Source organism: Neovison vison, chromosome 4, assembly GCF_020171115.1.
Source record: "Neovison vison isolate M4711 chromosome 4, ASM_NN_V1, whole genome shotgun sequence".
Taxonomy (NCBI): Eukaryota; Metazoa; Chordata; class Mammalia; order Carnivora; family Mustelidae; genus Neogale; species Neogale vison.
This window is the reverse complement of record NC_058094.1, coordinates 193,668,636-193,693,280: the sequence shown is the minus strand read 5'-3', so window position 1 is coordinate 193,693,280 and position 24,645 is coordinate 193,668,636. Positions and strand designations below refer to the sequence as shown.

Genomic DNA, 24,645 nt, shown 5'->3' with positions numbered 1-24,645 from the left:
ATTGGTTGAATCAGTAATTTATCCTCAACTTTGGGTGGTATCTTAGTCTTTGAGAGACAAGGAGTAGAGTATATTAAGGTAATACACCTGTAACTATGGTGCAGGTGAAGAAACATGAATGGGTAGTTTAGAAAGAAAGGTGAATCTACACGTACTAGGGTTTGCAATTCGAATAGTTTGTTTTAGAGAGTCAGACACCCAGAGGATGAGGCAAAAACAAGCCAAATGGTTTTTTATTCCGAATCGAAAAGATGAGTTGTTGAGAGCCCAGTAGGGAGTGGGTTTCCGGAGCTGAACTAGGGTGTCTAAAAGGTCCAGATAGACCTAGGGTGGAAAACTGGGTCTTCATGGCTCATTAGAGATTGGTGAGTATAAGGGGAGGTGAGTAGGGTGGTCATGGTGTAGGGATGGTACAGAAATAATTTCAGTCTGACTACTTTGCTTTGACTTCACTTTCCTTCTTTATGGGGAGGTAAGAATGTCCCAGATGATTAAAGGTACCAGATAGAAATGGACAGTAGCATATATTTATTTTTCTGTACATTCTTTATGATGGTTCATGTTGCCAAAGGCTAAGAGGGCCTTTTTTTTTTTTTAACACATTGTGCACCTCATAACAATCAGGTTGATGGATGTCATTCCATTAATCATTTGATAAAAATATTTAGACCTAATAGCTAGAGCTGGTGGATGTTACCAGTAATATAGATTAAAAAACCAAGTGCAACATTCAGGCAAAACAAGTTAATATAGTTGACACTATTCTGCTTTATAAAAGCACAGACCAGCTTTTGAAGGGAATGCATTTAGGATTTTTAATGTGGCAATTAAACATGGTTAGGGGGCTATGTAAATTAGCATGTTTTTAACTGCATTTATGGTCATCTTAATCTGATATGGCTGACTTAATTTCATAGTCATTTGAGGATAGTTAATTCTGCTTTATAGTTGCTTACCAGGAAATTATGCCTCATGCTGTGTGGAGAGGCTTTGTAAATGAATTTAAAGAAAATTGTTATTGTTGGAAAAAAAATTCATTGTTTAAGCACCATCTAAAGTTGCTGCCTCTAAGGGATCATTGCTGCATGGTATTTAAAAAAAAGATTTTAAATGTGTTTTAGATCTTGTCAGTTTTTTGAGTAGAAAGACACAGATATGTGTATTTAACAATAACAACAAAAATCTTTGAATACCATGTTGGCCTAGACTGTGTTCACATCTTCTTCTTGAAATGGATAGTAATTAATCCCATGGCAAAGATAAGTTTGCAGTTTATGCAGTACTGTACCAGTTCATGATAATCTCCTGGTTTGTACATACATATATTTAAAATCCTGCAAAATATCTATAAAAATGTCAGATTTTTCCATCTTATTTTTTTTAAACAAGGATTTTTTTTATCCTAGCTGTTATAGAAAATTAACTAATTTTCTCAAAAACAATATTGCATACATGGAATTCTCCTACAAGCTTTCAAATCGGGGTTAAAAAGTGAACTTTCTGGATTTGGTATTAAATAAGGCATTATGTCAATGAGTTGAGTGAGTTGAATTTATTTGTTTAAAAAGGAATTTGGGTCTATTTAATTTATAGCTGTTTGTATCTTACTTAATATTCTGCTTTAAGTGTGTGCGCATGTGTATAGTGTGTGTATCTAAATTGGTAAATTCGGGGCGCCTGGGTGGCTCAGTGGATTAAGCCGCTGCCTTCGGCTCAGGTCATGATCTCAGTGTCCTGGGATCGAGCCCCGCATCGGGCTCTTTGCTTGGCGGGAGCCTGCTTCTCTCTCTCTCTCTCTGCCTGACTCTCCGCCTGCTTGTGATCTTTCTCTCTGTCAAATAAATAAATAAAATATTTAAAAAAAAAAAAAAGAATTAAATTGGTAAATTCTGCCTATGTGATACCCCATGTGGCTTAATTGTTGTCCTTTGGAGTTTGTTTTTCAGATAATCATTATATACTCATGAAAGCAGATATTATAAGAAATGCAAGATTTCCTAACAGAAATAGATAGTTTCAGATAAATATAATTGAAGACCTATTGATATAAAAAAGACTTAAAGAGTACTATTACTAAAGTTTAAATGTGAATTTGAGAAATATGAAGCAAAATTAAAATGGATCATACTGTATGTATGTTCTCTTTAATTAAAAAATTGCTCTTGGTTTGCTTGAATCATTCCTCCAAAGGAGAATGATTTGTTGTATTACTGAGTGCAGACTACATTTGTTGTAGAGGTGAAAAACGGAAACTTGACTATCAGTAACATTTCTGTACATCTTATGAGTGATTAGAAGATTTTAAAGGTTTTTTTTTGGTATGTTCGTTTCTTTGTTGTTCTTTGTTTTTAAACTACTTTTCTCTTTTGAGTTGAAGTTTTTTTAAAAAATGGTTTTAAGTACACCTGGGGAAGTTTATGAAGGGAAGTGAAGAAAAGAGAGAAAATTTGGAAAAATATTGAATTACTAATTGAGAGGATGTGCATGCATTCTATAAACTAAGTAATGCTGCTCAATGATATAGTTTACATAGAGTTTGGAAAAGAAACAATGCTTTGCCCATGTATAGTACCTCCGGCAAAAGACTCAAAGTGAATAAATTACTTATTTTCATAATTAATTTATGAAAAGAAACCATTTTACCCAACTTATTTTATGCATTAGTATTATCACCTACATTATGTGTGTTTAAATTTTTAATATTTGTTTCACTTTTTAAAAAATTCCATGTTTATTGTAGAAAACATGACGATTGTTAAAATGGCAATATTTAATTTCATCTTTCAGAGGCAACCACTGTTACTTATATTTAGTACAACATATCATGTTTAGTGTAATAGAATATATTCATGAAACATTCATAAAATGTTTTCTATTGATGATGGTGCTAAAGATTAATGCGGGGAAAATGGAATTCAGTAGCATTTTCCCCAAGGGGTCTCCTTCCCGGCTTCTCACTTTCTCTTTATTCTCTCATAGTTTATTCTAGTACATATACAATTTTGTTGATTCTGTTGAGATCTTTAAGACATCTGGAATTTGGGGGTTTGATACACAGTAGAGATTTAATTTTTGATCAAATGAATGATATGTCTTCTTTTTTCAGAACTTTTATGTCCTTTAGTAAAATTTTGTAGTATTCTTTATTTACACTTGCATATTTCTTGCACATTAGATTTATTCCTACTTATTCCATAGATTTTTATGGCTATGTTTCAAAAGATCTTTTTTCCCCAATAAAATTTACAATTGATTATTTCCGTGGATGGGAAAATCATTTATGTCGATCTTGATTCTTGCCATATTTCTGAATGTTCTGATTCATTCTAATACCTTTTCAGTTCATCGTGTCTATATTTCTAGGTAGACACAAGTAAAACTTTATACTTCTCATTTTTTCTTTCCTTTTTTGACTCAAACCTTCATTCCCTTCCCTCTTGACCTTCATGGGAACCCTTTTAGTATTTACCGTTAAATGTAGTATCTCCCTTGGCTCCTCATATAGAACTAAAGAAGGGTTCTTTATTCTCTGTTGGTTAAGAGGCTTTTCTGGTATTTGGTTGTTAAATGCTTATCTTAAAGTGGAGGTTAGATTTTAGGTACTTAAGCCTTTGTACTAGATGTCAATCAAGATAACAATAGGTATGTTTTGTGTTTATCTGTTAATAAGTGAATATATTATACAAATAGATATCTTTAAATTTATGTGTCTCACATTCCTGTGAATAATCCCATTTGGTCATGAGGGCATATTTGAAACTATGCAACTGGATTATGAAGATTTTACTTGGGTATTTATAAATGAGAATCTATAGAGCTTTGGGGTATGTTTATTCATTTTTGGTATTAGAGATCTTCTAGATTCATATCTCCATTGCTTGTAAATATAAAGCTCTATGCCTCTATGCTCTATTCTTCATTTTACATTCTTTCTAAATAGTAGTTGTTATCACCACTCCAATTTATGTCTACGTTTACTATCTCACCAGCTAGGTTCCTACCAGAGGATGCTCTGTAGGCAGGATTATTTGATATTTCAAATGTTTTTAGAGGAGTGAGGGGGACAGAGAAGGAGGAGAAGGAATATTAAAATTTCTCAATAAAACCAGTGTTCCCTTTTCATAAATAATATGGCATATATAACTGACTACGTTTGTGTATATGGAATCTGTTATTATCCAAATGTGAACAGATTGTCTTTTGATATATTAAGCTGTATGATTTTTATAAGAAATCCTTTTTTGTTAACAATATGTACTTGTGTATATGCATATGATTTTAATACTCAAATCCCTTTTCCCTGTTAGATCAAAGCTTATGACATTTACAGTCTTATATCTGAGAATAGAGTTAAGCTTTTAAAAGAGAGTCAAATTCTTATTTTTTGAGTTCTAAGTAGGCTGCTGAAATTTACAGTGGATGTAAAAGTCTTGAAATCCAAGATGTTTGGGTTCTTTCTATGAGATAGAAAGGGTCTTGAGTTTTTAAAGTAAAGCTCTGAAAATACGAGTACATAAATTTATTTATTTATTAAAACTTAAACAATAGATTGGAATGAAAATTAGCTGAAAAGTGATGTGATCTCATCGAAATGTTAACTAAGTGTTGCTTGGCTGGAAGGGGATTTGCATTGGAAGGAAGAATCAGTAGACATGGTAGTCCTATACCCTACCTTCCTTTCCTCTTCAGACTGAGATGATAGAAATTCCCTTTAGGTGAAGATTTGAGCTTCACTGTCTTGGTAAAAGCCAGGAAGATGGCAAGACTTACATAAAAGCGTACATGGTCCTTTTGACTATGGTGTGATAGTAGCATTGGAATAGTTGCACCTCCCACTTCTCTGGAACTCTAAGAAGGAACAATCTCATGGATGTGTCCTACACTAAAGTGACATGGGGTGAGTAGGGTGGAGATGTTTATGAGAAGCGTCTAGAGACAATGAAGATGTAATAATAACCCCCAGTTTACTGGTGATCCAGCGAGGCATTTGGAACTTCCTGCATTCCAGGGCAGGGAAGTTGGTTGAGAGACCAGTGCTTGAAAATAACTCTCTGCTATGATGAGGGGACACAGCCCAAAATGGCAGCATGGAGTACATGACTGGAGGCCAACAAGACTATGGATAATTACTTCTCTGTAAACCAGATTACACAAATGCTGTTTACCAGAGCAGGGCACCACAAATCTGATGCCTCTCAGTGATGTCCTGTGGCTGCTGTGTGAACTGCCCCTCAACATGTAACCCTCACCTCAGAGAGAAGAAAGATGAAGAGTCATGAAATTATGAATGTAAGTTAAACAAATTACTCAGGAAACCCAGAAGTGACTAAGTTTATGTAGAAATGACTAGATTATGTTTTCTGATGTTAGGTGGAAGAGGAGGAGCTTGAGAGATGTGTGATAAACTCTATAGTAGAAAACAAATTTTATGTTATATATCTGAATTTTTATTTTATGAAGTAATACATACACAATATCAATAATACACTTTGGAATTTAAAATGTGGTTGAAGAAATGCTGATGGCTCCCTGAAGCCCTTCTAGGGTGCCTATGTGGACAACACTATTTGTGCAATAATACCAAGAATTTCCTTGCCTTTTTTACTCTCTTATGGATGTATAGTGTACTTTTAAAGAGACTACAAGACATGTGACATAATGACAGATTAAACCAAAAGCAGAATTGAGAATTGTTTCCATGCCAGATGTGAAAGGGATTTTCAAAAAAGTAAAACAATGCCACTCTTAACTGTTTTGGGGAAAAATATACTTGTTTTAAATAAAATTTTGCTTTTGTTAAAAAATGTAATGCTTGTATTATTGTTCTTTTTAAGTGAATTCACAAATATTTTATGTTCTCAATTTTAATTTTTAATGTGGCATAAATTAATAGATATAATCCATGTTGTACAAAGAAAAGGTTTTTGGGATCTTCAGTGAATTTTTGAAATGTGAGGGAGTCCTATATCCAAAAAGTTTGAGAACCATTGGCTCACACTCATTAGGGCCAGCCCCTGGAGTGGAGATTGGAAAGTAATGAGTACAGAGATTGAAATCTGACTGTATCTGAATCACATTGGGTATGTTTCTCAAATTTTCTAAATCCCACTTTGCTCATTTATGAAATTGGGACAATAATGTTTAATTCTCAAGAACTTGTGGAGATTAGAGGTGTATGTACATTGACCACTCTAACATGCTGTTCCTACTGAGTGCTTCACTATTGGATAGATGAATGTTAAATATTTATGTTTCAGATACCATCAAGGACATCTATATGGAAATAGCCCACAGTTTTCTTTCCTACTTACTCCAGCTTTTGAAGCCCATTCAAAATTAGAAAGAAGTTGACAAGATTATTAATTTTCTTTCCTTTGAAAAAATGAATACATTTATTGATACAGATTTATAGACACAGATATAATATTATCTGTTTGCCTGGCATTTTTCGAGCCAGTGATCGATCATTAAATATTATGTTTCCTTATGTGATATATTCTTAATTCTTCACTGTGCATTTCCACTAACTGTCATGTCTAGATTTTTGTCACCTCTGTACTATATAAATATATATTTTTTCTCACTTCTGACATAGCCTGCCAGACATCACCCTTACATCTGATGCCCCAGGTGTATGTGCGCTTGATTCCAAACATGCAGCTGAGTGACTGCATTTATACATTTCATTCACAAGTCTTGGTATTATGAATACATTTGTTGTCTTAATGAGAAGCAGACTGATACAAAATTCTACTTTAAAACAAAGACACCAGAAAAAGGAAGTATTTCCAGGTAGGTGACATGTTTAAATAAGTGAACATCATTTCTCTGAGGAATTGCAGCCTAATCCAATTCATTCTTATATTAATAAATCAAATAAAATATATTGAGATACTTGTAGCAGCTCTCTTGAAATACATGGGTCAAAAAAAATCGAAAGTGATATTTATTGGATATGTGGTACAACAGGGATGAAACTGAGATGCATTTACTCATCTCAAAAGCATGGTTTGAAATTTAACATAACAATGAAATAATTAGATAATGAGAAAGAACAGTGAGTGCGTGACTTCCTTTTTGCAGTCTCACGTTACTATAGCCACTCATTTAGCAATTTTTATCTGTAGCAACCATTTGGAATTTGCATATGTCAGAAGGCATACTTTTATTTTATTTTATTTTATTTTTTGGCCAGGAATGGAAGCAGAACTTGATGACAAAACGATCTTGGTGATGAATTGCTCCTGTTGCTGGTTATCTTGAATTGGGAGTTATCTACAATGCAGTATAAGAAAAAAGATGCCATCCCCATTCATTCTGATTTAATGGGTTGGTGTAGAATACAACACACCATCTTTTCCCCCAGTGTACATTCAGTAGTGAATTGAGCAAAAAAATGTATTAAGCAAGCTTTTTAGTTTTACATCAAAATCAATACCAGGCTGTTATTGCAAATTTTAACATTATGGTTTCCTCATCAATTTGTGTGGTACTTTCATCTCTTACTACGTAACAGCTGCCCATCTAACCTAGTAATATTAAATATAATGATTGATCCCCAACAGTTATAGTGTTCATCGTTCTGCTCTAAGTAAACAGAAACTCTGAGGAAATTAATTTAATAAAATTAAAAGTAGAATCAAAAGTATAAGAGGGGAAGATCCTCATGATGACTGTGAAAAAACTATTACATGTTTCAGATTATTTTTGGAAACCTGTGAGATTCTCTTTTCATTTACTATTAAATATTCTGTAGAAAGGGAGTCAAAAAGTTGTCCTATGATGAGCTAAAGCTAAAAATCTCCTCATCATTTAGCCACTTCAGATAAAATCTGTCATTGTGGGTCTGATTACTTACAGAGAATAAAATTCTTACAGAGAATTACTTACAGAGAATAAAATACTTACAGAGAATAAAAAAAGATACTTAATAAGCACCTAGGTCCTCCTATTGGTGGGAGGAATATTGTCCCATTGTAATGTATGGAGCACCTCCCACTTACTGCTTTAGACTCTGGGGGGTACTAAGAAGATCCCGCCCTCAAGGTGTTCATTGCTTAATAGTTTATAATACTGTATTGCAAATATAGGGATAGGTCCAGCAACATAACTATATATGCAAATTTAATTAAATGAAATATATTTTATTATTTTAATAATTGACATCAGGATTCCTCTTATGGAGGGAGCATCTTTGAATAAAACCACAGTGAGTACCCATGAAGTAGAAGAGAGGGGGGAGAGTGCGGAGACTTCTGCGTCAGAGAACAAGGGGCATTCATTTTGATTTGGACAGGAAGAGGGCTTCTGGGGGATGTGACCAGAGTGCTGGACTGGGAGAGTGGAGTGTCAGATCCTGCCCAGAAAAGACCATATCTTTCTCAGGCCTGTGACTTTGTCTCCTGCCCTCAGTGTCTAATCCTGCTCTTCTTCCCCTAAGCCAGGGATCCCACCCTACTTTTCTCACTGGTCCCACTCTGCCACTCTTCTGTGGACATTCTTAGTTAAAGCCCGCTGTAGAGGTTCATCTGTTGGTGTTTTAACACCTGCACAGTTAAGGCTCTGAGGACTCTCTGAAAGCCAAATTATTTGCCAAGACAAATTGTTTGCTTGACTAAAGTTTTGAGAGAGAAGCTGATTTTTAATGTTTGAAATTTAAAAATACCAATAAATAAATAAATAAATACACCTGTTTTAAATTAAGTAGCTGCATTTGTTGAATTCTTGCTCAGAACTCCTGAAGCTATTTTTTTTTTTTTTCAGGTATGTTCTATCTCACTTGCCTGTGTAATTCCTGGAGAGAAGGAATAATGTTTCCTGTAGTTTCATAATCATTCCTATACCTAATATTGCAGCTATCCAACATAGGTGCTCACTCACATTTTTCAAATAATTTATTGCTGTTAATATTAACAATTAATCTTTAATTCCCCTCTCCCTCAAATTTTAGAGAAAAACAGAATTGAGATAATAGTTCTATGTTCTGCTCCTGGTAATTAGGACTCTGGGAGGCTCCTCTGTTTTGATAATGTGATTGTAGCTCAAAAATCATCCTTTTCCTTATGGCACACTACTCAAATTGCAGGAAAACTATATCTGGAAATAAAAGAGCCTCTGTGTTCTGCACGCAAGCCCAAGCTTATAAAGTATTAACTAGTACACACAGAACTCAGTCTCCTCGGGAAGAAAATGAATACTTGAAAGGATTTTTGATGAAGAAAAGATTTCTTTGCTAGTTTAAAATTATTCTAGGGAGATCATTAGGAGTCTATGATATGTACACATAAAGACAGAAGAAGAAATATTCCTTGCTTTCAGATATCCTAGCTTTTGCGTGGCAGAGTCAGCTTGTAAGGAATGGCAAAGGTTCATTTTCTCCAAGAACATCTAGGGCCTATGTGGCATAGTTTAAGGCTATCTTAACAGTTTCTAAAGAAACTCACAATTCTGGTTCTATTAATGAGACTAGTAATGCCATTTGGATATAATATTAATTTAAAAAACTATAGAGAAAATGACCTTACTCATAGGGCAGATCCCTAAACACTGTTTTGATATTAGGAAAATTTTTACAAATTTTCTCTCTTTTACGTAGATTTAAAATGACATCGTTTGGTTTCTAACACACTAAAATGAGGAAGTGGATGGGAGTAAGTCCAGCCAGATGACTTGGTAACTGGTTTGCTGCTTCTGAGAAAGAACGGACCATCTTCTGTGTTTTAGAGAAATTTGGCATTGAACTGAAACTGATGTCATGGGGAAGATAAACATACAGATATTTTATCAAAATAAATGCTTTAATTGAATTTTTAACCAAATGTTGTAGGAGAGATAAAAGTTGAATTTATGAGAGAAGAGTTAGGAAAAATTCCACAGGGGACTACTGGGCTCTGAAAGGCAGGGGTGACTTTCCTTTGTCATGCTCACCCTCCGGTTGGTACCCCAAACTTCGACTCCATACTCCAGTGCGTCTCCTTACTCCCCAGCCTCCCTCATCTCCCTTGGATCTCAGGTTATTAGGAAATATGAACATTGTAGAGAAACTTCCTCACTTTCCTGCCATAAACCTATCCATGCTTTTGCTTTTGCTGCTTTCCTGCTTTTCTAGGAGGATCTTCCGGGCTTATCCCAGGTGCCCATTTCCCTTCAACTGCTTTGAAACCGCCCCACCCCCTTAACCCCTTAATCACTGATACTTTCAATCTCTCCCGGTCTCCAGGCGCTTCTCTTCCAAACTGTAAAATACTTGTGTCATCCATCAAAATAAGCCACTTTCCTTTCCTGGCTCTTCCATGCTTTTTACTTCCCTTCACAGCCATGTTTCTTTAGGAAAAACTTACTTCAGGGGGGCATTTACTTCCTACTCTTCAACTCATGGCTGCCTGGATAACCTCAGTCAGACATCTCAGGCTCCTTCTCGTCCTTCTGAGTTCACGGTCTACCTCCTCGAGCCTGCCCTTCTGGCCTGTTCCCGCTCTGAATTCACCCAGCCACTGAGTGGAGACCTTGGAGCCACCCATGACTCCCTTCTTTCCTTTCCTTCCCCCTCTCCCTTCTTCTCCATCGTCACCACTAATACTCAGTGAGCATTTCTGACGCGGTGGGGACTTCTCTGAAGGCTCTGCGTCTGCCGTCACAGTTCGAGTCACCAGCATTTCCTCAAATTAGGTACTCTTGGTCCAATTCTACCGTGGCCAGCCCTGAAGCATGGCTTCAGTCACACCAGTTGAAGGGGTGCAGCTGTAATTCAAACCCCGGCGTCAGACCGGAGCCCACAGTTTACAGTCTAAACCGTCCCCGAGTACGGTCACTGCTGCTTTTAAAGCTCTTGAATCCGCGTACTCTGTTCCATCACCACACCACTGATGGAGTCAGACGCTTGTCCGGAGTTCGCTTGAACGATTGTGCGAGCTTTCTTACTGCTCTCTCAGGCCCTCCTGTGGCTTTCATTTTATCTCTCACTATCTACTTTCAGAACAATCTCTTAAACTAATTTTAGTAAACGTATAATTCTAATGCTTAAAATACTCAATGGCCTCAAAACTCTGTGGTACATTCAGACTTCTTTTTGGAGCACTTGGAATGCTCCATCTTCCTCCTTGCCTAATTTAGAGCTTTTTTCCCAATTACTTGGAGAAAAATGTAGTTGGTTCGTTGATCATGTAGGGGCTCGAATGTGTGGGTCAGTTTATATATTAAATCACAGAATCAGGGCTTAACAGATGTTCAAACGGTTCTCTTACCCGTTTCCAACTCTGCCCCGAGGTAGTCCAGGACAGGGGCTAGGCTTTGGAGTCAGGCATGGGTTCAGCTCCTGAACTTCCTCTATTTCTGTAATCCTCAGCATGTTCATTATGTGATGGCGATTATAATTCCATCCTTATTAGGATTTAGTGACCGGAGACATGCAAAACACTTAGTACAATTATTGGTTCTTATTGGTAGGTTCGTACATTTGGCTTTGATTCTTGAACTAGAGCAATTTCAACAAATTTAGAAGAAATTAGTTTGGTAATTGAAGGGACTCAGCACTATGTTTTACAATAAACATCACGTGAATATCCTACAGTGGTATATTCCAAAGACAATGAAAATGAGGCACGAGGGCATATAATAGTTGTCTCCAAATATTTGTGGGGCTATGGAAGATTAATTTGATTTATTCTGTTGGTTCTAGGGGTTATAACCTAATGGGCATAAATTCAAGAGTTGAGGTAGATTTTTTACATGGTGTAGAGAACTCTGTAACAGAACTGCTTCAAGATGACCCGCCCGGTGTAGCAGGCAGTCCAGCAGAGGCCGCAGATGTCAGATGGTACGTCAGTGCTTTGACTCGAGGTTCGGAACTGCTGCGTGTTCATCGCCTGGTGCCACCCCTCCCTGATGTTCGATGAGTCACTCTGTTTGTGTACAGCATATTTCCAGCCTATTCCACCCAGGCCATTTACAGATCATAGTTTCTGTGGTAACCAATCCTGGTAATAAGTTGCAGCCCTCAAATAATCAAACACCGTGCCTTGTTTCTCCTTCTGTAGTTGTTTGACATCTTTTATAGTTCCCCAAAGTGTTAAATCTGGCCTTTAGGAATCAACATCCTGTAAACCCCCGGAGACAGTCTAATGTTGTCTGCAATGTGGGGATTATTGCAAACAGCTGCTCGTGGCAGAGTGGTGGGTAGCAAATCGTGCCTCAAGTGACCAACATAAACGGAATCTGAGTGCGGCGAGCTGTGCTGAAGCACAACTAAAACAGTTTGCTCTAAGCTACGTCTACTTGACATTTTCACCTGACCTCAAATTAGTAATATTATACATTCAGTGACACTAGACTTGTCCAGGAGTTATAAAGGAATTGATTGACTCATAAAATCTGGATTACATTCTGTGAGATCCTGTATGAAATTTCTAGTTTTCCTACTAAGTATTTCTGTGCAAGGAAGATTCTAGGAGGAAACATGAACTGTGGAATAATCAGGGTTTATATTTACTGCTAGTTCTGTCTCCCTCACATTTACTCATATTCATAGTCCTGGGTTTCTGGGACTCATATGTTGTTTTACTTCATGTTCTCTTCCAAAACCTCATCAGGTGACTTTTCCTATACTGTCACTCTTATGTGGCACTTCATTTTAGAACTTTCCTGACTTACTCTCCGAAGCATTTTATTTTCTGTTTCTCCATGGTCCTACTCATTTTCCAAGGTAACAGCTATCTGCTTTTATTAACTCAATTATATTATCCTATGCCTTATTTTAGGTAATGTATGTAGTAACAGTAGACTTTGAAACAGGAGACATCGATCCAGTTCTAGGGGTAGATGTTAGACTGTTGAAGGTGAAATTTAGAGAAAATAGGAGACCTGTGTTCACATCGAAATAGATTGCACATGTTCTGCCCATGTACAGGTTCCCTTCTTTTCTTCTGCCTTCCAGAAAGAAGTTCAGTTTGTCTGCTGTGTACCCAGGCATGACTCTACACATTAGGAATATTCCTAAAGGTAGACAAGGAAGGAAAGATCTGTGTGTGGTGGTAGAGAATAATAGGAATGTGAACCGAGACAACAGTTTAGATATGGTGGACAGGAGGGAAAGTCCTTCATAAGAAATATAACACCGAGGGGCACTTGGGTACTTCAGTTGATTAAGCATCTGCCTTCTGCTCAGGTCATGATCCCAGCATCCTGCGAATGTGCCCTGTGTGGGGCTCCCTGCTCAGTGGGGAGCCTGCTTCTCTCTCTCCCTCTGCCTGCCACTCTCCTTGCTTGTGTGCTTTCTCAGTCTCTCTCTATCAAGTAAATATGAAATCTTTGTTTTTTTTTTTCTTTTTAAGAAATATAACACTGAAACTGAAGGCAGGAACCAGTCCTACAAAAAAAAAAAAAAAAAAAAAGAGGCAAAACGTGTGCTAGGCAGAGTGAAAAGCATGTGCCAAGACTCTGAGGCACTAAAAAGCTTGGCATGTGGCAAGATCTGGAAGGAGGCCAATATGGCTGGAGCTTTTTTCCGGCAAAGTTGGATGAGATGAATTTGGAGAGGCTGTTAAGGGCCATATCATTTAATAGAGCAGAGGAAGTCTTTGTTGGAGATCTTAAGTAGAGTGGTGTTCCGTTTCTAGTTTGATAAAGATTCTCTGACTATGATAAATAAATTGGATGAGGTAAGAATGGAAATAATACACTTACAAATCTAGGAGAGAAACTGGATTACTGTAGGGATAGGAAAAAATGGAGAGAAATGGATGGATTGAAATACCTCTTCAGAGGTAGATACACAGACATGTTAGTTGGATTGGATATGGTAGGAGAGGGAGAGAGAGGAAACAGGTGTGGTGACTGGTTTTCTGGTTTGATCAATGAGTGAATGTTCACCCTATGTAGGGAGATGGTGAAGTGCCCCAATTAATAGAAGAGGAAGATAAAACTTGAAGAGGTCAAGTAATTTCCCCAAGGTCACCTCTTTCTCTATTCTCATTTTTCATTTTTGGCAAACACCTATACTATGAAATTATTTGTGTGGGGAATATATTCTTATTTTGTGTTGTGTCCCAAGGACCCAGCATTTACATTACTTACATTGAGGGCTGACATTCATATCAGTCCCTCAGTTATCCAAGTGATAGTGAATTCTGTAAGTATTACTGGGTAAAAGTAGTGACAAAGGGAAATAAATGGTCCCTTGTCTTGCTGACGGTGAGGAAGGTAGGCCATTAAGCAATATAGCCCAGTATGAGACTGTGGTAGGAAAGAAGCACTGGGTATGAAGGAGGCCAGGAGAATCTTTTCGGTGAAGGTCATATCTCATCTTAGCTGAACATTGAAAGCTGAGGAGAAGTTAGGAAGGGAGATCAGGAAATCATATTCTGGATGGAAGCGACAGCTCATATTTCAATCGAGGAATCCACAAAGCTCGGAGAATTTGAAATTAGAGCCTGTGGTTGAAAATTTAAATTCAGATGGAGTGGGGAGAGATAAGTCTGCATAGGTAAGCAGGGCATGCTACCTCAGAAGTTACTTGAAGGAATTTGCATGTGATCCTGTGATAGAAGGGAAGCCATCTTAAGAAGGGGCATGGCTTCGCACGATCATCCTTTTAGAAAGACCACTGTAACTGTAATATGGAAAATGGGTTGGGTGGGGGTACAAATAAATATTTGATAATATCCTACAAATGTCTTGTATATACAACAGGCAGTTATAAGGATTTTGTTTGGTTGTGTTCAAACTATGAAAGATGATTTAAAACCATTATGGTATAGTATAAGCAGGGCCTCACTTATGATTAATTCTGTTATTTGAATGTTTAAGCAATCTGATTTTAGTATATACATAAGTTTTTTTGAAAGTTGACTCTTTTTTGCACATCTTTTATGCTAGAAGGATTTTAAAATAAATTAAAAATAGACCCTGTAACTTTTTAGAGATTTGTATACTTTTTCTATTAAAAAGGGTGTATTTACTGACACAAGCATTCTTTTTAACCTATCCAAAATTCCAGTAAAAATTAATATATTTAAAATTCTTTTAGACATAGTATTCAAGAAGAAAAAGTAGAAGAGGGATGTAAAATTTTGTTGCTGTTACAATTACACTTATGTGTGATTGTGATTGCATTTTTAAGGTCTACAAGGTAATACTGCATAGTTTAAATAACTTATGAATGTAAGATTGTATAGGGAATTTGTCATTTAATTAGTGTATATGTGCAGTAAATATTTTAAAAGCAAACAATATTTTAATTTATTTTCAAAACTCCTAGTTGCTAACTCCTGTTCTTAAAATTAAATCCCAGAAGGGTCTTGTAGGTCAAATCTAACCTCCCTCCCAGACACAGATTATTTCTCTACAATCCAGTATCAAGTTTCTCTGTCACCCCATCTTTTGAAATGTTTTGATTATTTGAAGTTCTTTGAAAAATCTGCCTTTTTGGTTCCAGCTCTATCCTCTGTGGTTTCAAGGATATGTTTAAATATTTCGTATGTTATCAAGACTTATTCATGAAGATTTATGCTGGAGTGTTAACCCCAGGAAAGGATTTACTTCAGAGTATAATGAAATGGTTATTTAAAGCTATTTTCCCTTCTGTGTTTATATGTGCTCAGAAGTGTTCAGACTGGATTGAAAGTCTCATTTGGTGTATACTTACATATTTTTTCCCCAAACTCTGATTGCAGTTTATATTATGATTCATTCATTTATTGTGTTTGCTGCATATTTTCCATTTCTCTCCACCAGAATATAAGTGACAGGTGCCTAGAACAGTGTTTTATACATAGTAGGCTCACAATGAGTATTTGTTAAATGAATAAAAATGATTTAAAGTCTTCTTGAAAAAATCTTCATGATCTCAGTGAGGTTTATTGACTATTAGACTTGCCACTGAAAGGTTAAATTATACTGAAGATCACATGGCTGGTTAGGAGAAAAGTCCTTCCTAGAGTCAGTAATTCTGGTCACTATTGCTGGGATGAAGTCCTTACCCCAGGATGTACTCTGAGAACAAATGTAATACACACTTAGGGACTCTATCGCCCTCAATGCTCCTTCTGTGTCACTGCCTCACCCAGATGATTTTTATTTCCATAAATTAGCTCTGCTTGTTTCCAAAAGTGTGTGTAAGTTGAATTATGTAGTATATACTCCTGCTGTCTGACTCCTTTCACTCAACATTCTGTGGATAAGTTTCATTCCGTGTGTGTACAGCAGAAGTTCAGTTTTATTGCTCTGAAGTAAGATGATTCCAAAATTTATATTTCATTCTGCGTCAGCAGACATTTGGGTTGTTAAGTTTTTTGTTTGTTTGTTTGTTGTTTTTGGTTTTGGGTTTTTTTTTTTTTTTGCTGCTATAGATGCAGTTTAAATTTTTCTGTACATGTATGAATTTCTCTTGGATATTGACCTAGGAGTGGAATTGTGGGGAGAGAGGGTGTGTATATGTTCAGCTCAAGGAGACGAAACTAAGGATTTTTCTAAAGTGTTTGTATTATATTTATATTTTAGAATATGGTGAACACCAAGGATGTGTTTTGATGAAAAAAGGGGTCATATGGCTAAAACCATGAACCATTTTAAATTTTGAGACATCTAAATGTATATAATTAATTAATTAATTTTTAAAACAATTTTATTTATTTGAGAGAGAGAGTATGAGGGAGTGGGATAAAGGGCAGAGGGAGAAGCAGACTCTCTGCTGAGCAGGGAGCCCAATATGGGACTTGATCCTGGTACTTCAGGATCATGACCTGAGCCAAAGTCAGACACTTAACTGACTGAGCCACCCAGGCGCCCTATAATTAATTTATTTTTAAAAACAACTGGAGTGGGATACCTGGGTGGCTCAGTTGGTTAAGCGGCTGCCTTTGGCTCAGGTCATGATTCCACGGTCCTGGGATCAAGTCCCACATTGGGCTCCTTGGTTGGCAGGGAGTCTTCTTCTCCCTCTGCCCCTTCCCCTGCTTGTGTTCTACCTCGTGCTCTCTCTCTCTGACAAATGGATAAATAAAATCTTTAAAACAAAAACAAAAACAAAAACCAACTGGAGTGATGCCTTTTGTACTTCTCTCTTTTTGTCCCAACTTTTCCATTTCATCATGGGAAAAAGTAGAGCAGGTAAGTATATTGTCCTGCAGCAGTCATCTTGAAGTACAAAGATATCTCTGTAACAGCACTTTAAAAAAATGAATGCTCAGGGAACATTTTAAATTATTAAGGATGTCCTTGATGTCCAATAGTGATGATTTTTCTTATTCTTTGTACACTATAAAAAGTGAGTGACTCATAGACTTGAAGTCATGAAGAAATTTAAAGAGTTTCGTTCATTTGACATTCAAATTTTTTTTTTCTTTTCCTTTCCTATACTAAGGCTTCTTGGTTATGTGTAACATGTTACAAACAATGGACAGTGTCTACAGAATTTTATATACTGAAGAGAAGTGTTAGTCAACATAGGATTGTTACCTCTTTGTCAATGATCATTGCCTAATAATTCCAAATTAGCACCTAGGGGGAATATGCATTTCACCATGTGTTTTAAAACACAAGCATTGTATTTAATATGGTTTCAGAAGGCTATTTAAGCATCAGGTACTACAATGAGCACAGTGTTTGGAAGGTATTTTGATGTACTGAAGAGGTTAATTGCTCAGTGTTCACCAAATTCCTTTACTAATACAAGAGCAGGTCCAGAAGAAAAACTTGAGCTGAAGGTTGTAAGTGAGATTGGGGGATGAAAACATCACTTCCTTTCTTTGTTTATTTCATGGTCAATTTTACTTTAATTTAGCTGAGAGCAGTGGTGTAATTTGATTACCACTCTTGACTTTTGGTTTTTTCAAACAGTATTTCTGTACCTTTGGGTAAACCTTTTATTTCAGTGAGTCTTATTTTCCTTACTTGTTAATGGAGTGTGGAACTAAGCTGATCCCTTCTAGAGCTAATTTTTGGGTGATATTAATGTATGGCATTAGATGTATTTTTAACAAAGCATTTCTTGGAATGGCCTCTCTGGTTTCCTTTCTTCCTTGCAAGTGGAAGGAAATATTTCAGGAGAAAATAACTATCCTCCCCTTTCCAGAGCTTCATAACTGGTGCTAAATGAACCAAGAAAGAGAGAGATTTGCTAAATCATGGCATTGAACTTGGTGTTATAGGTATTATAATTTCTGATGAATGGTGTCTCCTGAGACTTCTGTAAAATGATACATTGTGACATCCAGTGACCTTTTAAACTAATATTTCTATAATATAATTCAGTTGCTTCTGTTTCCTGGAGATAATAACATTAGTTTGTACAGAGGTAGATAATGATTTTGTTAGCAATTTCCTTTGTGGTAAGTGTTTTTAAAGTAATTTAGTTTGAAGGAAGAATCGTTTATACAAATAAAATCCAAAGGAACTCACCTGTAGTGTACTATGATTAAAAAAAAAGAAGTAGTCAGTGACTCCTGGAACAACATTTTTGAGACTCAAGGTAAATAGTCATATTGACTGATTTATTTTTAGGAAAGCTCTTTGCCAACTATAAATATTTTTAAAACACACACATACAATATTATGGTGAAGGGATAAGACTGTGGAATCAGACATATTGCTAATTCTCTCATGAATGAGTATTAGACACCTGGATTTTTTAATCCACAAAACAACAGTAATAATACTTCACAAGTTTATGTAGTAAAATACATGAATACATGAAGTGATAACCGGGAGCATACACTACGATACTTGGCATACAGTGGTGGTCAATAAATATCAGCAATTTTTTTTTTTTCCTTCATGGGTACTATAAGGTCTTAAATGGCTTCTAAGTTATCGAAGACAGTTGAAGTTATGTTAGTCAAGTTTAACATTAAGTTTAGCTATTATATCCCGATTGTTTGATTCCTGTTCTCTTAACTGCTTTACCAAAGTTGATTGCTCAGAATACCTCGTCCTTTTTTATGACTGAAAACCCTTCGCTGTAGCTAGAATGACAAGGATAGGCATTTGACCTATAGTCTTAGATTTTTATCTTAAATATTTACAGTCATAGCAAAACAAGGACGTGTTAAGAAGAAAGAAGTAGACTTTGTTTTCCTCCACAGTTTGTGTCTGTCCTTTTCTCACCCACAGTTTCTGCGCATCTTTCCCCCATGCTCTCTCTTCTACATAGACCTCGTCATTGCCCACGGGCCATCATCTCTGCCAATGTGCCCCGGACAGCATAACCTTCCCTTCTCCACCAGAAGGCCTCCTTCCTCCATGAAATGCTTGCACTGTGCTTCTTGTCTTCTTCCTCTGTCTCTCCTTCTTGCCTCAAATTATAATGTGTCCTATGATGTGTGTTTTAAGACTACACCTGGATTATGTGTAGAGGTGGTCTTTTTAATTCTTTGGTGTGTCTGATGAAACTCAAAGAGTCCTTCCCAGAGAAGGTTTGTAGTGAAAGTTTGCTGGTGGTGTTGCGGCTTCTACTCTTGGCTGATGTTAAAAAAGAATGAAAATCTACCCCTAGGGGTGCTTGGGTGCCTCAGTGGGTTAAAGCCTCTGCCTTTGGCTCAGGTCTTGATCCCGGGGTCCTGGGGGTCCTGTGATCGAGCCCCACATTAGGCTCTCTGCTCAGCAGGGTGCCTGCTTCCCTCCCTCTCTCTCTGCCTGACTCTCTGCCTACTGGTGATCTGTGTCTGTCAAATAAATAAATAAATAAAATCTTAAAAAAAAGAAAAAAAAGAATATCTACCCCTAGATGTATGGCACTTTGGGTAACTAAGATACTCTAGGTTTGATTAATTTGATGTGGACTTCGTTCTTCGAGCTAAATGGTTGATTCATTCCCATTTATCTGTTTGTTCATCTGCCCATCCAGCCAAATAATTTATTTAATACTTTGATTACAAAGTATGTGCAAGGAGCCATGGGAAATAGAAAAAACCAATTGGTAAGGGATGATTACACTAATTACTAGTATTGGCTCTTCCTAAATAATTGTTTTGTATCTTCAAATAACTTCAAAAGACTGGCAACTCAGGATTTATTTATGTTTCTAAGTTGAAGTAAACTTTTTAATACACTGTATTACTTTTTATGATTCCTTGCTTTAAAAAAAAAACTATGATACTTCCACTTAACTCATAACTGCTGATCCTCATTGCATTAGTTAGAATTTTAATCCTAATATAAAAATGTTACTGAGCCAAGAAAGTACTGCAGCATTTCTGAAGGCTAAAAATTCAAATTTAAAGAATAATAAGGTAGGCTTGCTTTTAAACAACTTGATTAGAATTTAAAGATGGAGTTGAAACAAGATTTGAACAACTGAGATTAAATATATATGATGTGTGCTCATCTGTTTTTGATACCACTCTCAATTATTTGGTCTACCTTATAGGGGCTATTTTCTGTTGGGCCATTTTACCTTACCCACTGTAAATAACATAAAAAAACATAAAGTCTGCTTTTGAGAAAGACAATCTGATTAATTAATAATGGGAACATAAATTTGCTTTTTACATAAAATTAGCTTAATGGAAGGATCTGACAAAGAGTTTAAAATAAGTGTGTTTGATTTTTTTTTTTATGGAGATAAGTGAAGAAATTACAGTGAATTAGAGCAAGAAATTTTATAACAACAAAATAGGCAGAGCCAAATACGAATGTATAAATGTAAAAAGGAACTAATTAAAAACTGTAGAATTGAGGGCCGCCTGGGGGGCTCAGTCAGTTAAGTGTCTGCCTTTGGTTCATCTCGCTTTCCCTCTCTCTTTCTCCCTTTTTCAAATAAATAAATAAAATCTTAAAAAAAAAAAGAAATTGTAGCATTGAAAAACATTGTGCCTGACAGTAAAACATTTCTATAGACAGGATAAACTCTAGAAAATAAACTGTTAGAATTTTTGAACAGGAAGACATGATTGAGGAATCTATACCAAAATCAAAAATAGATAAAAATAGAAAAGCATAAAAATATTGTTGAGAATTAAGGATAGATTGAGAAGTGCCATCATGACTAAAAGTATCTAAAATGTCTTAAACCCATATGATCTTCATTTTTTTTAAGTCTCCCATTCACTTTAAAAAGAACTTATTAAGTTAAGATTATATAAGGATATATGAAAACATTCTTGGCAGAAAAACTCAAAATTAGGTAAGACCATATTGAGTTTTAAAAGTGTAGATACCTGGGATGCCTGGGTGGCTCAGTGGGTTAAGCCTCTGCCTTTGGCTCAGGTCATGATCTCAGGGTCCTGGGATCGAGCCCCGTATCGGGCTCTCTGCTCAGCAGGGAGTCTGCTTCCTCCTCTCTCTCTGCCTACTTGTGATCTCTGTCTGTCAAATACATGAATAAAATCTTTTAATAAAAATGTGTAAACCTGGCGATTCACAGACCTGTACCCCTGGGGCTAATAATACATTATATGTTTATAAAAAAATTAAAAAATTATTAAAAAAAGCAAAAAAAAAAGTGTAAGTAACTCTTTACTTTTTGTAGCCATCCACAGCATCCTTCCAGACCTTTATTTTTGTATAAAATTTTCATATCATTACGCACCTTTTTATTTTAAAAAATTCACAGTTAAAATTGTATCTCTTTGTAATTATGTGCATCCCCAGAACAGATGATGAGAAATGGAAATAATATGGTATGCAAATTTTAAATTTTGTTAGGTCCTGGCAATGTTGCTCTCCAATAAAGTTGTACCATTTTACATTCCCACCAATATTGTAAGCAAATTAATGACAGTTTCCCCACACTCTCCGCAACACAGGGATGTTATAAAGTTATTAAATTTGTAATTTCATGGAAAGAGTATTTTCACTTCCTAATTTATTAGTGATGTTGGACATCTCTTAAACATCTTGTTTGTTTTTATTTCTTCTGTTAAGTGAATCTTGGTAACTTTACTTATCCTTATTTTGAGTTTTTCTTTTTTTTTAATTTTGAGTTTTTCTATATAATGAATACTAATCTTTCATCTGTTACATGTGCTATAAATGTTTTCTTCTTATTCATTTGCCCTTTGGCTTTGTTATATTTCCACTTTGTAGACAATTTACATTTCATGTGTATAGTTGAGTTTTTAGAGCTCTTCAGGCTTATAGCCTATGCTATAAGCTTATATGCTACAGGCTTATAGCCAATTATCCTCATTGATCTTACTAAAGATGGGCATCATTTCATCAAATATAGTTTTAAATATCTTAGTTATCCATTAAGAGGAAAGGTTGAAGGAGTCTAAGATAAAGCTCTAGTTTGTATGTCATCTGTCGGAGTCCCATTCCTATCTCCCTGGCTGCCTGTGCCCGTGTTAAGCTTAAATTCCAGGAGAGCATCAGGAAGTGTGAATCTCTGCTGAGCTCATGGGACTTGGCCCGTTACTTGTTCTTGCCTTAGGGCCAAAGGCTAAGGAAAGCTGCTTGTCAGAGCTCTCAACAGGATGATTAATAACACAAGAATGATGTGACTGGAGAAGGAATAGGGGTGTCTCAAAATTTTGGTTTCTGTTGTTACCTGACCAGTCTTACCTAAAATCGACCTGCCTTTTCTTTCTGACCTTCTGTGTCATGAGATATGATAGAAAAAGGGAGGGAGATGGAATAAATAAAAATGATGTGATATGGCATAAAGACAGTAAAAGTGAGAGATGAAAAAGGAAGGTACATTTTGTATAGTCTTGGGATCCTGGATGCTGGGATAGTGGGTACCGCGTACGTGCAGGGAGTTCCATTCCCAGCAGCTGCTGTGCACTGTCAGGGCCAAGCAAAAGGAAGCAGAGAGAACTTGCGGCGTACCTGGATACTGTTATTTCTGGAGTCATGCAGGTCTGAAACACCATGTTATACAACTTGGTTTTTATTTTGAACACCCTTGTGAGCTGGGACTTTAATTTTTATCTACATACATACATGCATACTTTTATATGTATGTATATATCTGTAAATTTGTTTTCTCTCTCATCTCGGGTTTGAAGGCGTATAAGTTGTGTTTATGTGTGTAATTGCTGGATAACCCAGAATGTATATTTTACTGAAGTTGGCAGAACAATGCTCCTCACACCCCTCAAAAGGTTGTGCACACCCTAAACTTCTGCATCTTTGAATATGTTATTTTGCACAGAAAAGGCACTTGGAAGACATGATTTTTTAAAAAAAGATTTTATTTATTTATTTGACAGAGAAAGAGAGAGAGATAAAGTAGGCAGAGAGGCAGGCAGAGAGAGAGAGAGGGAAGTAGAGTCCCCGCTGAGCATAAAGCCCCATCCGGGGCTTGATTCCCAGCACCCTGAGATCATGACCTGAGCCGAAGGCAGAGGCTTAACCCACTGAGCCACCCAGGCACCCCAGAAGACATGATTTTCATTACCAGTCTCTGGCTGGGGATATTAGCCTGGACTGTCAGGGTGTACATGAGTCCTGAAAAGCGAAGCACCTTTTCTGACTGGTTCAGAGCTGGGACAGGAGAAGAAAGACATGGGAAATGTGTGAGGGCCTAGAGCTGTCACTACTTGGCTTAGATGATGATTCATATATTTTTATTCTTGCAATTTCATTGATAGAAATGTTGAAGGCTATGAGTTTTGCTCTGATTTGTGTTTTCAAAACATTTCCATGTGCTGTAATTTCATTTATATTTTTAAAAGACATTATTATTTCAGCTTATATTCACCTTCTCACCTAAGAGTTGCTTTAAAAAAAAAAAAATGGTGGCTCAGTGGGTTAAGCCGCTGCCTTCGGCTCGGGTCATGATCTCAGGGTCCTGGGATCGAGTCCCGCATCGGGCTCTCTGCTCAGCGGGGAGCCTGCTTCCCCCTCTCTCTCTCTCTGCCTGCCTCTCTGCCTGCTTGTGATCTGTCTCTGTCAAATCAATAAATAAAATCTTTAAAAAAAAAAGTTTTTTGTTTAATCCAGGTAAAAGGGCCTTTTATAAAATTTCTTAAACAATTTCTAGTTTTATTTCATTGAGATCAGAAAGTGTTGTTTTCTAATACTCCTCTTTTGTGGAACTTACTGATCTCTTCCTTGTGACCTAAAATAGGATTAATTTTTGTGGGGTTCCAAATGTATTTGAGAGCAAGGTTAATTTTCTGTTCTCAGTATGTGAAGTTTAATATATACCCCTGAAATCAACATTATTAATTACATGTTTAGGGTTGAAAGAATCATTGCAGTTTTAGTCCACGTTGTCTATCTTGTACTGAATGGTACGTGAAAGACTCCTATTACTAGTTTTGCTTTATCTTTGTCTCCTCTGAGGCTTTTGTTTTGTTTTGTTTTGTTTTTAGTAGGCTATATGCCCAGTGTGGTTCTCAATGCAGCAGGGCTTGAAATCACAACCCTGAGATGAAGACTCAAGCTGAGATCAAGAGTCAGACGCTTAACCAACTGAGTCACACAGGTGTCCCTGGGTGGGAATACAAAGAGGGATGCTGTGTTATTTGCTACATAGATATTTATATTTATTATATATTTATTGTATTTTTGGCTTTTAACATTAAAAAGTGCCCCTCTTTTTTTACATTTAATGGTTTCTGTTTTGCATTTTATTTGTTTGCTGTCAATGTGACTTTTCATTCACCTATTGCTTTAATTTTACTGATGTATTTTTGCTTATCCCTTTATATTTGGGCTTACTGACTCATTTTCTTTTAAGGCTCTACCTTATATACAGTGTATAGT

At 36.4% G+C, this 24,645-nt stretch overlaps 1 protein-coding gene across 1 annotated transcript in view; it reads left to right on the top strand.

Annotated features, from left to right (window-relative positions):
- IMMP2L (inner mitochondrial membrane peptidase subunit 2) overlaps positions 1 to 24,645 on the top strand; it is an 880,236-nt gene that overhangs the window by 176,065 nt on the left and 679,526 nt on the right. The window lies entirely within an intron of this gene.